Here is an 18,201-nt window from a genome sequence, read left to right on the forward strand (position 1 = left end):
CACTAATTGTACCGATCTAGTTCGCTATAAGGTTGGAATAATTGAAAAAACTGTATAAATAGGACTGGAGGAAAGCATTTCTAGCCATCATAATTAGATCCGACCCCGTGAGCTCATATTAAAAGCAGTCTTTATCCTAATAGAGAAAAACATAAAGTTAGTAGAACTAAATTGTGGTTAAATTTTAAGGGCCCATGTTGAATGTGAACCACACCTAAACGTCAAGATTTTTTCTACATTTCATTTGACATTTTTAATTTCGGACTACTTCAATTTGTACCATGGAAAGATAAATAATCAAGCAACGCGTTAAAGTTATTCAGACTTATTATGAAAACGGGCGTTTAAATCAAAATGCATATCGCGCACTTCGTTATTTTTCATCATCAGTGATGAGGCACATTTTCACCTCAGTGGATTCGTCAATAAGCAGAATTGCCGTTTTCCGCATTTGGGCGAATGATAATCCAAGAGTGATTGCCGAAAAACCAATGCAACCACAAAGAGTGACCATATGGTGTGGTTTATGGGCCGGCGGCATCATTGGGCCGTATTTTTTCCAAAATGAGGCCGGTCAGGCAGTTACTGTGAATAGGTATCACTATCGTGAGATGATAACGAACTTTTTATGGCCCGAATTGGAAGATATGGATGTGGGCGATATGTGAGTTCAACAGGACGGTGCCACTTGTCACACAGCTAACGAAACAATGGCTCTTTAGCGCGAAAAATTTGTTGGCCGAATAATCTCACGTCAAGATCATGTGATTTGACACCGTTGGACTTCTTTCTTTGGGGTTATTTGAAAGAAAAGGAGTACTTTGATAAGACAGCAACAATTCAATAGCTAAAGGATGAGATAATTCGGCACTTTAACGGCATAGAACCTCAATTATGCCTCAGCGTCATCGAAAATTTGGACCATCGGATGCGCCGCCTAGGCCGCGGCGGCCATTTGGCCAATATTTTCTTCCATAACATAATTGAGCCATGCCAATATTATCATAATAAGGAGAAATGACAATAATTTCTTAAAAAAATTGTATTTTATTCCAAATCAACACCGGCCCTTGAAACTTAACCACCCTTTATAGTAGTCTAATTAGCTTAAGGGCTTAGAAATATAACGTCATCATTATCACTTGGAGCTACAGCTCTGTGCGAGCCTTGGTTTACTGAATAAAATGTCTCCTTTCAGTTCTTACCTAACGACTTCTCCAAATTTCCAAACTTTAAACGCGTTTTTCTCAAAACACGTTTTCTGAAATTGGCACGCAGCATAACTCAAACAATTTTAAATATTTTTAATCAGGTTTTTCACTACGTCTGTATAATAACCTTCTTAAGAGAAGAGCGTAGGAGATTTTCGATAGATTAATTTAAACGATTGTTATAATTATTTAAGTGCCGTTTTTTTAGTCCAAAATAGAGTTTTTTCCTTCAAATGCTTGCTAATTCCACAAAAATAAATATTTTTTAAATCCAAAACTCCAATTCTAGCAAAGAAATATAAAGTCATTCATTTCAAAATGTCTAAACACGTTGGTTAAACTCCGGATAGGAGTTTTGAAAATTTGAAATCGGTTAAGTTCTGTTTTTCTAATGTTTGTTAGAAAAATATACCTTTTTCGAGATGGCTCTGCAAAACTTGGCAGATTGAATTAATAATCAAATTTGACTTACTCAGTTTTGGAGCACATAAATACTAAATGGAGAACGGCTTATATGGTCGCCAGGCATGCAGTACTGCATCATGATTCTTATTGGAACTGTGGAAATAAATAAGCATCTTAGTCTATTTAAAATTTGCATAGTGGATGTTCGTCTCCAGTTCCTGAAGCTCCTTCTTCATGAAGCCAAATAGTCCGGAAACCGACCAGAACGGTTGATTGGCTTACTTGAAATAACTGATTTATATTAAATATTATATTTACCAGTTGGTAGAGAAAACGGGTTGCTTTTTCACGTCATAAGCTGATGGCAATGTAGATGTTAATGGGATTGTAAGCCATCAATGGGTTTTTGAAAGTCCAACCACACAGTCCAACAATTTTACAAAGATGTTACTCATCATACCCAAGGCAGGTAAGATTTCACATTTATCTCCTAAGGATTTCAGACCAATCAGTCTCTCCTCGTTCCTGCTAAAAACCCTGGAAAGGCTGATTGATCTGCACATAAGGAGTGAAATTCCTCGAGGACGTTTATCGTACGCTCAACATGCTTACTGTAAAGGCAGATCGGTAGAGTCCGCTTTGCATACAATTGTTAAGGACATCGAGGTATCCACCAGAAGGAGTTCACTGTAGGTGCCTTTCTCGACATTGAGGGAGCTTTTAATAATGTCCGCCCGGAGGCAATCACCAGGTCGCTAGGTAAACTAGGAGTCGGAACCAAACTTATAAGGCTTATCCACACGATGCTTAGCGATAGAATGGTCGTGGCGGAATGGGGTGACACCTCTCTCCGCCTGCAAGTGAACAGAGACACTTCGCAAGGCAGTGCTCTCTCGCCACTACTCTGGATTGCCGTACTTAACGGTCTGCTGGAGGGGAGGGGCTGTAAGGTGATTGCCTACGCGGATAACGTGGCACTTATTGTCAGAACCAAGGTCTTACGTGGAAGCCAAACATTTAGGAGAGAATTAGGAAGGCAACAGTCGCCTTGTATGGTTGCAGGGGCACTAGCGGCAAAAGATGGGACTCTCGCCTAAAGTCACTGTTTGGCTTTATAACACGATTATAAAACCAATCTTGCTATACGAAGTCGTTGTCTGGTGGTCAGTTAAGAAGCTGGTGAGGGTACAAAGGTCTGCCCTCATTGGAATCAGTGGGGCGCTCCGTACCACTCCTACTCTAGCGCTTAACGCTATGCTTAATGTGGCACCCGTGGACATTGTCGGAAAAACTACCGCTGCACGCGCCGCAATCAGACTAAAGAGTTCGGGCCATAGGCTAGACTTAAGTTACGAACACTCTAGGCTAGGTCCGAGCGGACCTTTTTCTACTCACATTCCCTCAAGGGAGGAGTGGGCGGGGGGCAACATTTGGCGGCAAGGCATGGCAAACATGTTCACGGATGGCTCGAAGTTGGACGGAAGGGATGGTGGGGAAGTAATCTGTAAGGAGCCTCCCATCAAACTTAAATTTAGGCTCCCGGACCACTGTAGTGTTTTCTAAGCGGAGGTATCCGCAATTAAGGAAGCGGTGGACTGGTTGCTTACTTCGGTGATTACCGTTAAGGAAGTAAATATTTACTCCGATAGCCAATCGGCAATTAGAGCCTTGGGCTCGCTGTTTGTGCGTTCGAGATTGGTCGAGGAATGCCTGGCTTCTCTCTCGATCGCATCCGAATACTTCGTCATCAGGCTCATTTGGGTTCCCGGTCACATCGGCATAGAGGGAAACTGCTGGGCTGATGAGCTGGCTAGACAGGGAACTTTGGAAACGGTTTCGTCGCGAAATGAGAGAATTGGGGTTTCCTAAGAACCTGTGGTCTGGTCCTGGAAAGATGGGCCTCGAGTCAACTCAGCGAGCGCTGGGCTCGTGCGCAAACATGCAAGGTCGCGAGATCCTTCTGGCCACGGGTATATCGGGGATGCTCGAGGGAACTCCTAAGGCTAACAAAGTCCCAGCTCTCGAATTTGGTGGGTATCCTTACCGGACATTGTCCGTTAGGTGTTCATGCCGTGAGACTTGGGACTGCCGTTCTGCAGAAACTGTCTGGAGTACGTGGTGGAATCATCTCAACACCTTCTTCTCAGCTGCCCTGCTCTCGTCTGGCAAAGACTTAGATATCTGGGCTCTCACTTTTTCGCTACGCCTGCGGATATAATCGGTGTAAATATCATAAATTTGGTGAAGTTCATCAGTAGCTTGTTGCGGCTAACTACGAACGCAAATCAGCCACCGTCGGCATCGTCGTAAAATGTATGGTCATCATCGTCTCTAATCCCAAGGCTCCTTCTTCCTTCCCTTCTCCTTTCTCGTCTCCCATGTATGGCACCACAACGGACGAATTTTCAATATTAGTCCCTTAGCTAGGGCAGCCATTTAACCTAACCTAACTTACTTGTCACGAACAAATGTATATAATTATAAAAGATGATATCTCTCCGACGAACTTTGCTGAAGTCGGTAATAATACAAGGATATCACGCAGTTGCTCGCTTACGAGAAAATATAAAATACCCAGGGCCAAACTCAGTGGGGGTCTCTCCGTTGGTGCTTTCTAACCTAGATCTAGTCACTGACAGAAACTTAACGTTCAAGGCCAACGAGGGTAGGATGAGGAAGACAAAAGTCGCAAAGATGCAAGGGTGCTATTGGCATCTGCTCTGGCCCTGTCGCTTAGAGTTGTATTTTGGCACCATAATACCATTGCCGCTAGGCCAGGCTGCGTTACCACTATTCACAATTGCCCAGGATCGAATTTTCCGCCATGAAATATCAATATTTTCTAATAGCGGTCGCCTCTAGCAGGAAATGGAAAGCCTCCGAGAGTATTTCTGCCAAGAAGAGACTGTGCTACTCCATCTATTTGTGGTGTGCGTCTTGATGTTTTTCCATTTTAAAACCCCGTGAAAAAAAATCCGATCTTCTGGGTACTAATGCAGCATAGTCTTATATGGGGTGAGCCATGTAAAATTAGCTTTTTGAATCGGCTATAAAAAAAACTAATCAATATTTTTTCAAACTTTTTGTTTTTATTTTGAAGATTGAACATTGTCATTTATGAATGAAAAATAATATCGGTCAAATGACTGCCACGACTGGCTTTACAGTAGGCCATTCTATCAACCCCATTTTTAAGCACATTTTCGATAGTTTGGACTCCAATTTCATGAATGGCAACTTCGATTTCGTATTTTAAAGCATCAATCGTCTCTGGATGATTCGCATAGCATTTATCCTTAACGGCTCCCCACAAAAAATAGTCCAACGGGCTTAAATCACCGCTCCGAGGCGGCCAATTGATATCGGAATTTCGGCTGATTATTCGGTTTTCAAAAACGGTAGCCAAAAGTTCGAGTGTAACTTTGGCAGTGTGACAAGTTGCACCGTCCTGTTGAAACCGAACGTCGTCCATGTTATCCTCTTCAATTTTTGGAAACAAAAACTCGTTGAGCATGTCACGGTAACGCTCGCCATTTACTGTAACCGCGGCTCCTCGCTCATTTTCGAAAAAAAATGGCCCGATGATGCCGCCAGACCAAAAAGCGCACCAAACAGTGACTCGTTGTGGATGCATTTGCTTCTTTACAGTAACGTGTGGATTTTCTGAGCCCCAAATCCGACAATTGTGCTTATTGACAAAGCCACCGATGTGAAAATCAGAAAAGAAGAAGAAGACTCACCACTTTGGAAATAGGTTTTCAATATTTTCCAATGTTTGTTCAAGCGTATAGCGTCCCATTTCGGTAAATGTCAAATCTTTAAGTAAATTATGAACACATTTGACATGTCATTTGTGTTCTCAAAAGAATAGATGGTTCAAAAAGCAAACACTATATGGCCCACCCGTACTAGTCTTCGGTCTGTACTCTTTCATAATTATTAGTGTTTCTTGGTTTTGAGTAACCACTGTTGGACAGCGCTACTAGCGAATATTACACACGTGAGAGAATAAGGAAAACCGAGCCGAACTTTGAAAGGAAAGCGTGAGTTATTCACGAAGATAAGAAACCAGTTCCTACCGCAGAGCCACACAAGTCGTTTATGGCCAAGTGCAACATCCTAGTCTCCGACCATTCCACCTTATTTGACAGATCTTGTGCTATTGAACTTCTATTTTCTAAAGCCAAAAGTGAGTCTCTATTAAAAGGAACCAAATTTCAGCTATGAAAAAGAAAGTAGCACTATTTCCAAACGGCACACTATTCGCATAGAGATTTGTAGGAATAGAGAAGGCTGTACATATCATGTGTTAATAAGTAAGAGTGTGTGAATAAAAATAAATCAGTTTCTTCATTAAAAAGTCACACCACGTATCGCTCTTTTCCCTAGCGAAATAATAAATGGCTTCATAATTTGAAAAATCGCTTACCAAGCCACGCTCACATGCACTACACAATTCAGGTGTAATTAAATTTAAGCGCCGCTGATTTGTGGTGAATTTCGGCATTTGAGAGCAGGCTAATGAGCAAGCGGCAAAGCGGTTAATTTACTCACAAGTCAGCGTATCAAAGTTCTTTGAGTTGACTGAGAAAGACGCAAATGAAGACTCAGCAGCGTATGAAATATTTAATTTGGGCCTCATTCGAGAATTTTTTTTTTTTGCATGCCTGAACATGCGACACAGTTATAAAATATGCAATACCCGACATACAGTTTGACGGGGCGTATGAGCGACATCTACGCATCCTTAGACAGATACAAAAGAAAATTAATGTGCGAAAATGTACAAATTAAATTGTGGCAGTCAAGCTATAACGATGTGCTGGCATTTCTAATTATCGCGCAAAAGAAAAACACCTTTGAATAAAAAATAAAAAAAGAAACATGATAGAGTACACACACACAGCTGAAGCTGCGCTGTGCGACTTTGCGCAACGTCAGTGACGCCTTCAACACAAACCTATGCATGTACTTACATACATATATATGTGCACTCGGTGCGTCGCATATGAATTAATTAGTACTTGAAAGTGTTTGCGTAAATGAAAGCGAACATGGGAAGGGGGTGAGTAAATTAATTGTGGTTTTGCGGCTGGCAATTTCATTTGTCTAGGTGGAAGTGCGTGTGTGTATGTACCAGTACACGTTTATGTGTATGGGTAGTGCAGTTTTTTTTTTGTGTTTTACTAAATGTAAATTTATTCTAAAAGATATTTCTCAAAGTGAAGCTTCTCGCGCCCAACTCTAATGGCACTTGTGGTGAAGCAATCCGTTGAGTAGGCGTCCTGATGACTGGAATGAACGGGTTTATAAATAAATCAGTTGACAGGTGTGGCACAAGATATGTATATAAGTGTGCGCGAGTCTGCGTTAAGTGCTTTTAATAATAGGGAAATTATAAAAAGCATCTTATTACAAAGCTTTTAACGTGTAACCCCACTTATCGCTTAAGCAAACTAAAATGTCTACGTCAATACGATGCTGGTAGCATAAGAGGAATTCTAAATTGCTTATATGGAAAGATCGAGTGACTTTCTTATTGAATTATACTCAGTGATGAATGTGAATTTTATCAAGTTTCCTATACTAGCAGAGGCCCGGGTTGAAATAAGACGCTCTTCATATTTGTAAGGTGATCTAGCGATTTTTTTGTTTTACGACGTTCTCAATTATATAGAAAATGTCGATAAAATGACGGAAATAATCGAAGTTGATAGCCATGTTAGTAGTCGCAGCATCGCGCAGGATCCAAAGTAGGTAGGTTAGATGGCAGAAGAACCACCAATACACTACAAGTAGCACTGGACTGTCATCTACCAAAACTTAAGGGGGGGGGAAACCGGCTTAGATCGATCTAAAAATCGATTTTTTCATTGCATAAATCGTTAGTATATAGTAACTACTCAAGAATATGTGATCAAAATTTTAAAGCGAAATTCGCATTATTCCCGATTCTATGTGCACTTAAGTGACTGCCCGTATCGCGCGCTAGTTAGAACGACGTTTTTCTCGAAACTACTTTTTTTGAACTGGTGGGGACTCTAGCTCAAAAAGTTATTGACCAATCGTTATCAGTTTTTTTTCGGAGTATTCTTTATTCAATCCTAATTCATATGAACCTAATTCTGGGATTATATCAACTTTTTTTTTTAATCAAAATAGTTGAAAAAATATGGTACAAAAAAACTAATTTGTGTTCAAGCGCCTCAAAAGCATGCAATTTTCAATATTTTTTACCACAATTAAGTTCATATTCTTAGGAAAATGTTGTTAATAAAAAAAAATTTCTGTTGATTTCAGAGAAAAATTGCAACTTCAGGAATTCCCACCAGCAAGACACTCGGATGGCGATCGTCCATGGGCAGCACGCCTTAACGCCACTATCTCCCGCGGAAATAGCTTCGAAAAAATTTAAAAGTGTACCCAAAAATATAAATAAAAATATCCTCTAAACTTAAACAATTTCTGATTATTCCTTCTTTGTTCAAAAAATTCTCGAAAAACACCAAAATTTTGGCCTCCTAAACCGGTTTCCCCCCTTAAAGAAAAAAAAAGGAGGAGAGAAACGGGATCTAGGCTGGAGAAGCTTCAGACCATTCCCGAAAGGCACAGGAAGGAAGCTCAAGCGTCTAGCCATCAGACCGGACATTTTCAAAGAAAGTGTTCAGCCGTATCTTTCTCTGCCGGATTCCCACAACTTCTGCAATGGGGGTTGTACGGAAACCCAAGCTTTTCCGTATAAGTTCCCATCACCCAGTCACCGCTGAACCCCACCATAAGTTAGGAAATCCCTACCACTTTAAGCATCCTGCTTCTGTCGTACTTAGGCCAAAGGGTTTTTAAGTTCCACACATTAAGATAGAACTCCATCTGTCTTGCGCTTTTTTAAGACAGAAATTGTGCAGTTTCGCTATCACAACCGTCAAGGGAACACCGATGTCTGAGATGGGGACAACTGAAACCGATTATATCGACTCTTTTCTGGCAAGCTTCTCGGCAATTTCATTTCCCTCTACGTTCCTATACCCTGGAACTCAGTTAAGAGAAATCCTTCCTGCACCTTCAAGAGATTTGATTTCCTCCTTACAGGAGTTGACCAGAAGAGAGATCTGCAACATGACGCCGACAGGGCTTTGATCGTAGGTTGACTGTCGGAAAAAATATTTATGTGTCTCTCCAAAAGCGATACCAAAGCAATTTGCGTGCCTGCAGAATCACGAAGACCACTCCTTGAAAACCACTACTAGTTTTTGGTAGCTTAAGGGACACTGAAATATTGGCTGATCTAGAGAAAACCCCCGCTCCAACACCAAATTTCTGATTCGTCGGTGAAAACAGAGGTACTTATGTCCGTGCAGACTTTCCCCTGCTTCCAATCCAGCCTGCTTGGAAAGATATTCCTTGCGCAACCCTCAAATCCCAGTTTGCATATGGAGAGATCTGTATGAAGTACAGAGAAGGAAAGAAAGGCCTGCCTCAAAATGCTATCATATCTTACAGGAGATTAACTCCAGAGGCCAAACTCCTTCGACCTAATAGCGTTCCGAGCGTCAATGGATTTAACTCGAAGATCAGCGGGAAGTAATTCAGAATATGCCCCAGTGATCCTAAGATGCCACATGCAGTCCTCTGCACTCTCTCTAATTTAAAGGTGTTATAGCCATTTCGAAGAGCTACCCACCAAACTAGGCAACCATGTCCAAATTGGCAGAATCACTAAGTAGGGCATCCAGGCACACGGCAGGTGGCTAGATTTACAGGAGCAGAAAGCTATATTGGCCTTCTTAACTCGATTTTCGATGCGCAGCTCTTGACCTAAAGTGTGCAAACTTCTTCTCTTTGAATTCGGAATTATAACTATCAAAATCAATGACCTACTACCTGGTTTAACCTAAACCGATTTAAGTAGTGTATGGAAATAATAATTATGCTTATTAGACATTGGCTGTTTCGACTATTTGGTGGAATTAATACTAAAATTCTAAAATATGTAGCAACTCACAAGAATTTACAAAGTACTTACACCAAATTTTCTTCATTTATTACATTTCTAACTTGAAAATACGATAAATTATCAACCACAAGAAACCGCATTTCAACCCATTTGCTGTGAGGCCAGAGTTCGATAAACTTTTCAAGAGCTTCCGTCTTAATTTTATTCCTTCAATAAATGAAATGAATAAATTCATGATTTTTCAATTTGCATCTACACACATGTGCTTATGTATGCGTGTATGTGCAGGCAGTGAGAATAATGGCATAGAGAGAGCACCCAAGCCCCGTCACCCGGCTTACGTAAATGTATGGAGCTTAATGTTGCTAAAACAAATGGAAATCAATAACTAGACGCCACATAAAAAGGAAAGAAAGCAGATAGAAAAATCGCTTAACACGATATTTATGTGAAATACAACGCATTTGAATAGTCGTACAAGAAAGTACGTGGAACAAAAAGTTCCCAGAACAATTGCGAAGTGGGGCTCTAAGTCGACTTATTTGAGTTCTGTTTTTTTTTTTTTCTTTTGTTAGGTTGCCACAGCTGTGATTAACATTGCTACCAACATTTTTTTGCAAAATTGCTGGACATTTGTAAAATTACACCGTCTTGAGTAAATCTACCACCGCACGAGTTTTCGATTTTTTATAGTTTTATAAATGGATTTTAATTAGCAACAATGAATTTGAATTATATCTTGCGTTGAAAATGGATTTAATGGTTCAAAAACCTTAGAAATGTTCAGAAACTGTTTCGGTATGGATACTCTAAAGTAAACAGCCGACAGCTCTTTACAAGAGATCGTAAGTCCATCGGGGTTGAAGTAGAGAGAATCGGCCGTAGAATCGAAAACTGATGAAAACCTAAATGAAGTGAAAGAAAAGTTTATTAATAAATGCAAAATAATCATCATAATCTGCAATCTGTTCAGGGCATTGCAGTTAATGATTTTGGTTTGCGTTAGATTGCTGCAAAGTTGGTTTCGAGGGTCCGGAATCTCATGAAGAAAAGGTACCGCGTTAATATCACCAAAGCCCTGATTTCGGAGGCTAAATCTGACCCAACATTTATCAAACGGCTCATTACTGGAAACGAGACCTATGGGATTTATAAGTACAATACACAGTCGAGACATCAGACGAGTGAGTGGAGACCTCCGAATGAAGCAACGCCGGAAAAGCTTCGTCGTTTTCAGTCAAAAAATAAAGCAAAGCTCACGGTTTTTATACAGGGTGGGCCAAATAAGACCTACTAATGTTAAGCACAAATAACTTTTTTATTTTTTGACATATTTATTTTTCTCTTTTTGTAGGTTATAATTGAACTGTTGGAAATTTATTATGGAACCCTACCGCAAGACCACAAGACAACAACTACAGTACGCTATTCGTTTTGCACAATTAGCCAGACAAATTGAATTTTTAAATAATGTTTTATTGTCGGATGAAGCGGATTCCCATTTAAATGGTTATTTCAACAAACAAAACGGTAGATTGTGGGGCTCTGCAAATCCAAGGGCAACACACCACCATCAGTTGTACCCATCTAAATGTACTGTTTGGTGCGGTGTTATGGCCACTAGAGTTATCGGTCCATATTTCTTCGAAAATGAGGATGAAACGCCGGAATCGATCTCAGGAGCCTCTTACAGAACATTGATTGAACACTTTTTGCGGCCAATGGCGGAGCAGTATCCTAATTTGTGGTTTCAATAAGATGGAGCAACTGCGCATACTGCTAGGCAAACTATGGACCTGCTGCGTGACATCAGTAGGTCTTATTTGGCCCACCCTGTAGATTACAAAGATATTTTACACCACGAATTTTCGCCAGAACGTCAGACAAATACATAGTAAGAACTATTATTTGGGCGTTATGAAACGTTTACGTGAAGCAACTCGCCAAAAAAAGAAAGGAATTTTGGGAAAACAACTCGTAGATTTTAAACCATAGGAACGCAAAGTCACAAAATGTCATCATTATCCATGAATTTTTGATCAAGAACGAAACGAATGACCTCCAACCGCCATCAAATTCATCTGACATGGGTCTCTGCGATTTTGATCGAGTCAAAAAGTCACTACGGGAGCGCATTTTAACAGCCGAAACAGCCGAAAGGAAGAAATGGAAAAATCGAACATGGCTCAGATGGCTATTTCGAAAATAGAGTTTCAGAACCATTTCGAGCGCTTGGTCAAACGATGGCACAATGGAAAATCAAAAACAGCTCTGATGGCTGAACCTGAAGCAGAGTTCCAGAAATGTTTCGAGAACTGAATCAAAATCAGAAGTGCGTTGTAGTGGATGGGGAGTCCTTTGAAAACCCCCATATCACTTTTGAGAAATAAATTTGTATTTTCAATTTTCTGAATACATTCCGGGAACTTTTTGATCAAGGTGTATGCACATATACAGGCACACATGCGCACACACACATCAGCTAAGTACAACGAGCGCCTTAGTTGTGTGTGTGATACTTTTATTTAGACATGCATGTGTATATGTGTGTGAAATATCTATGCCACATGGCAACATTACAATAATAACAACAACAGCAATAGCAACAAAAACACCAATCACAATAGTGTTGACATGTTAAATTGCTCAGCTTTGCCATGCTCGCATAGCGAGAAATCGAAAAACAATAGAAATGCGAACGAATTTTAATAAAGAATTGGAACTTGCGTGTGAATTATTGTATTGTATTACTTATACGACACATGCCACATGCCACATGCCACTTCTACAATGCTGAATGCTGTTGTTTTTATTGTTAGTGCTATTTGCGTTGTTGTTGTTGTTTTGCTGCATATCATTTATTGTTGCAATGTATGTTCAACGCCATGTTGACAATTTCTCTGGAACAAGTGTCATGTGCGCCAAGCGACACCACCAACAGCAGCAGCGGCGGCGACAGGGAAGTGGCAGCATGGCAGCATGGCAGCATCAGTCATTTCCCCCAAGGCGAAAATATTCAACACAGACATACGACAAGCAGGGCATCATCACACGTTCGAATGCAAAGTAGCGAGCGGCAAGTGGGAGGTATGAGCGGAATGAAGAAGAAGCAAATACTCGCACAAAGTTTGCAGAAATTATATACAAATATATTCCAGCGGGGAAAAGCGCGTACATGCAACAAAACGCTTGCCGCAATTTATGCATGAACTTCGCTCAACTGGCTGTCTAAATGACTGACAGCAGTTACGTACCTATGCGGCGGCAGGCGGGCATACTTACATGCATACATACATACATATGTATATATTATAATTATATACATACAAGTGTTGGTATGCATGGAATAAGTTCATAAATGATTTTTGACTTAAAGGCAATTAAATTAAATAATTTGACTCACAAATGCTTTAAAAAGTCACTCATAAATGCATTTGTGCACACACACACACATGCACTTGTGCTACATAATTGAGTCACTTTATTCTTTTACAATATTCGTAATATTTTTCGTGATAAACTTTTATCGTAATTAAAAAAAAAATTATAGTTCGTTGTATAACAAAAACCTCAGAAATCAAAGTTACAAACTTCGTACAAAATTCGGAAAAATTCAACAAATTTCGAAAATTGTTACGAAATTTTTCAACCTTTTAATCAGAACCTTTAGAAAACTTCTGGGAATGCAGCTCAATTTTGCACATTCAATTTTAGTACAACAAAATTTAAGTTTGAAGTTGCTCAAAATTCGCAATCGACAAATTCCAAAAATCTTCACCAAATTTTCCACTTTTTTATCAGAATCTTTAGAAAACTTCTCGGTATGCAGCTCAATTTTGCACAATCAATTTTAGTTTAATAAAAAGTAAGTTCGAAGTCGCTCAGAATTTGCATGCGAGAAATTCCAAAAATCTTCACCAAATCTCAAACTTTTTTAATCAGAATCTTCAGAAAACTTCTGGGTATGCAGTTTAATTTTAAATATTGAATTTTAGTTTAATAAAAAGTTAGTTTAAAGTCGCTCAAAATTCGCTTTAACTTTTGACAATTTTTTATAAACGAAATTTAGAATTTTCTGTCATACGTCAGACTTCCAACCTCAAAAAAAACATAAAATAAAAATTAAAAATAAAATAAAAAAACTTCATTTATTTCAGAGTCATCTAACCCTTAAATAAATACAACTTCAGAATTGCCTACCTGTGTAGCAATGGCCAGACATGCATCGCCCACTTGCGCATTTGTTGCACATCGCCAATTGACTGCTGACGTTGATGAAATCAACAAATTTCACCCTTCCTTCCCTGCTCTGCCCTCCATTTGTTCTTCTAAAATATGTATGTATCTGCAATTGCAACATTTATTCCCATGTGGCTTGTTCGACGTTGGTTGCATGTTGAGATGTCGGCTATTGGTTGCTGTCTTCTACGGGCATACTTGCATCAGTCAACCGCCCAAGCCAAGCTCGGCAACCAAAAGGAAAAGCTGTTTTTGGCTTGTATTTTCCGCTTAAATTCATTTTGTAAAATGTTTCTATGTTTATTTGGTAAATGAAGCTCATCTGTGCGGAGCAGTGGCAGCAGCAGCAGAAGCAGCTAAAGTTGCACAACGTAAATATATAGAATAAACAATCACTTCAAGGCAGGGTGAGGTGGTGTTTGGTGAAGGAGATTCCTAGAAGAGCAGACCAGGTGCGGAACACGGTAAGAAATTCCGGAAATACTTTAATTTGTATTCGAAAATTGGATGTCTTCCTTATGCTCACTTTCTTAACTAGGCAATCAATAAAGTGAGCTTTTCTAACAGAGGTGAAAACTATTGCCAACTCTTAAATGCCTTTCTACAATTTTCTCAACTTTCTGATAATAGATACATTTTTTAGTTCCGAGATTACGAGCTGGAGTAGAAAGCCACAACTTCTTACAATTAATTTCAAAGCCGGTAATGTAGAAGAAAGATTATAGGCCTCTTCTATTCGCCACTTCCCTGCTCGTTATCTCTCTGCTCAGCTCACTTGGCGGAAAATTTGCATGTGAAGGCAACAACGAGCAAGACTCGCCGATAGCGAGTACGCTTATACCTCATAAAACTAGTATAGCTCACTATTTTCACAAGCAAATGTAATTTTGGCAGCCTTTTTCCAGCCCAAGATATGCTCATTTATACCAGTGGCTTAATCTATTCGCCACTTGCTAACGCTTGGCGAAAAGAAAGCCCTTATAAAGAATGGTTAAATTTTAAGGGCCGATGTCGAATGTAAACGACACCTAAACGTCATGTTTTTTCTGCATTTCATTTAATATTTTTAATTTTCAGACTAACTCAATTTTAACCATAGAAAAATACATAATCAAGCAACGCGTTAAAGTTATTCAGACTTATTATGAAAATGGGCGTTGAAATCAAAATGCATATCGTGCACTTCGTGATTTTTCATCATCAGTGATGAGGCACATTTTCACCTCAGTGGATTCGTCAATAAGCAGAATTGCCGCTTGCCGCATTTGGGCGAATGATAATCCAAGAGTGATTGCCGAAAAACCAATGCACCCACAAAATAGTGACTGTTTGGTGGGGTTTATGGGCCGGCGGCATCATTGGCCGTATTTTATCCAAAATGAGGCCGGTCAGGCAGTTACTGTGAATAGTGTTCGCTATCGTGAGATGATAACGAACTTTTTATATTGTAGATATGGATGTGGACGATATGTGGTTTCAACAGGACGTTGCCAATTGTCACACAGCTAACGAAACAATGGCTCTTTTGCGCGAAAAATTTGATGGCCGAATAATCTCAGGTCGCGGCGACTTCTTTCTTTGGGGTTATTTGAAAGAAAAGTTGTACGTCGATAAGTCAGCAACAATTCAAGAGCTAAAGGATGAGATAATTCGGCACATTAAGGCCGGCATAGAACCTCAATTATGCCTCAGCGTCATCGAAAATTTGGACCATCGGATGGAGGTGTGCCGCCGAGGCCGCGGCAGTCAGTTGGCCCATATTTTGTTTCATACGTAATTGAGCCATACCAATATTATCATAATAAAGAGAAATGACAATATTTTCTTAAAATTGTATTTGATTCAAAATCAACACCGGCCCTTAAAACTTAACCACAATTTATTTACTTAGGACTCCACCGCGTGTAGTACTCAGAGTGAGCTATGATTAAAATAGTGCATGTTTGTGCTTCGTTTGATGGGTGGAAATTTCAAAACTCCTTTCCGCTTCTTTCTGTCTGGAAGAATAAGTAGAAAGCTATACTTGTATCTACATATGTAGTGAAAATTCAGCAATAGTAGGTTATGGCGGCCGCCGTAGCCGAATGGGTTGGTGCGTGATTACCATTCGGAATTCACAGAGAGGTCGTTGGTTCGAATCTCGGTGAAAGCAAAATTAATAAAAACATTTTTCTAATAGCGGTCGCCCCTCGGCAGGAAATGGCAAACCATGAAAAAGCTCCTCATAAAAATATCTGCCGTTCGGAGTCGGCTTGAAACTGTAGGTCCCTCCATTTGTGGAACAACATCAAAACGCACACCACAAATAGGAGGAGGAGCTCGGCCAAACACCTAACAGAAGTGTACGCGCCAATTATTTATTTTTTTTTAGTAGGTTATGCCTGCGCCTTTGCGTCAGGAAATTCATATACCATACACATACAAAATGAACTTGCTGTCAACTCAAGACAGCAAAGTTCAAATATAGATACTTTGATTAGTTGCTTAACCGTGGACCAATATTTGGAGCCTTCAAATTAATTTGAGTACTTCCTCGGGCTTTTTGTCCATATCACCAATGGATCCACAATCACACCTTCTAGGTGAGTAAGTTTTCGTCATGGGATAGCTCCACATTTGCAAAAGATGTACTCTAGTGCTGTATAGTCCCTGCAAAAGCGACAGTTGCTTTACTGAAAAGATAACTAGGACCACCGTGTCTTCTATAGTATCCAGTGAGAGTTCATAATCCTCTCCACCGAAATTTAAGAGCTCACTTAACGCTACTCCTCCAGAAGGAAGGTTAAATTGTTGTAGCGGCAGAACTTTTTATACTTTTCTTTCTCTGGACTTTCCAGCCAGCATTTCACCTGCTCTGTCCTGTCGGGTATGAATTCCGTACTCTCCCAGTCGTTGACAATTTTCTTTATTTGCGCTTTGTTAAGACCTTTGCGGTCTGATTTCGCTAGGTAGTTCACCTTCTCGTTGCAGTCATGAGCTTCATATTCTAACACCCAGCTCAACAAGGCGGTGTTCCTTAGTGTCAGGACATTGAGAACAGCGAAACACTCCTCAACGAGTTTAAATCAAAGTAAGTGTCCCAAGTTGTAGATCCCCTGAATGTTGTATGTAATAACAATTGGTGCTACGGCCCACTTTGTTTGGTGGCCGACGGAGCTCCTCTTGCTATTTTTTGTGCGCGTCCTGATATGTTTCCACATATGGAGGGAACTACAGTTGAATGCCGCCTCCGAACAACAGATGGTTTTTTACGAGGAGCTTTTTTATGGCAGCTTTTAGTATGTACTACCAATTTATGTCCGAATTTAGAGTAGTTACATAATCATTTTGTACTTTCAAATCAGGGATTCTAAGTGAACTTTTTCAGTTCGATAGGCCGAAGGCCACAATTTCACTTACTGGTGTAACTGAAAGCCTTGTTAAGTAAGGGTTTATGTATTCCTATTACTCGGCGGCCGACGTTAACGAATAGCTTGGTTCATGACTACCATTCGCAAGTACAGAGGATCGAATCTCCGGGCATGAAATGAAATGAATAATGCTTTTTCTAATAGCGGTCGCCTCTCGGTAGTTAATGATAAGCCTCGGGCTAAATTTTTGTCATGAAAAAAACTTCTCATAAAAAACTATCTGTCATTCGGAGTCGGTTTAAAACTGTAGGTCCCTCCATTTGTGGGAAAACATCTAAACGCACACAACAAATTGGAGGAGAAACTTGGACAAACACAAAATAAAGGGTAAAAGGCCAATTCTATTATTCGGCAGATCAATACTTATTGGTGGCATCTAAATCCAAATCATAAAGAAGTGTTTTCTAATAGAAGACTCCCTCAAAAGATAATAACAATCTTCCGAATGTGAGTCACTCAGAAGCACCACATATCGGCGCAATCTCAATTTTCGTGTATCAAATAAACATTGTTTTGATTAGCATTCATAACTCATACGTATCTCAATCGCGATTCCACCAAAGAGGCTTCGTAAGTCCTATACAAGGAAACGAAATTTCCGATGAATTGGCCAACCGTGGATCAGCTGTTCCCCCACAAGGTCAAGAGCCAATAATAGGATACAGCTCCGCAGGAATCATGAATTGGATCAACGATTGTGTAGGCAATCTACATAAAAAGCGATGATCAGGTCTAGAACGCTGCAGAACTGCAAAGTATTTTGTGACAAGTCCGAGCGGAAAACTGTCAAACTTTCTACCAAAACTTGGAAGGAAAGACGTTCGGTTGATGGTCGGTATTATTATAGAATACAACCCATGGGGTTAGCATATGACCACCATTGGAATCATTGAGCAGATGGCCACCATACAAGTATTCCATATATTAAGATTGGTCTAACTACCGAAGTATATAGCCAATGAGTAACGCGAGGCGTTAACCG

This window comes from Anastrepha obliqua, chromosome 5 (genome assembly GCF_027943255.1).
Source record: "Anastrepha obliqua isolate idAnaObli1 chromosome 5, idAnaObli1_1.0, whole genome shotgun sequence".
NCBI lineage: Eukaryota > Metazoa > Arthropoda > Insecta > Diptera > Tephritidae > Anastrepha > Anastrepha obliqua.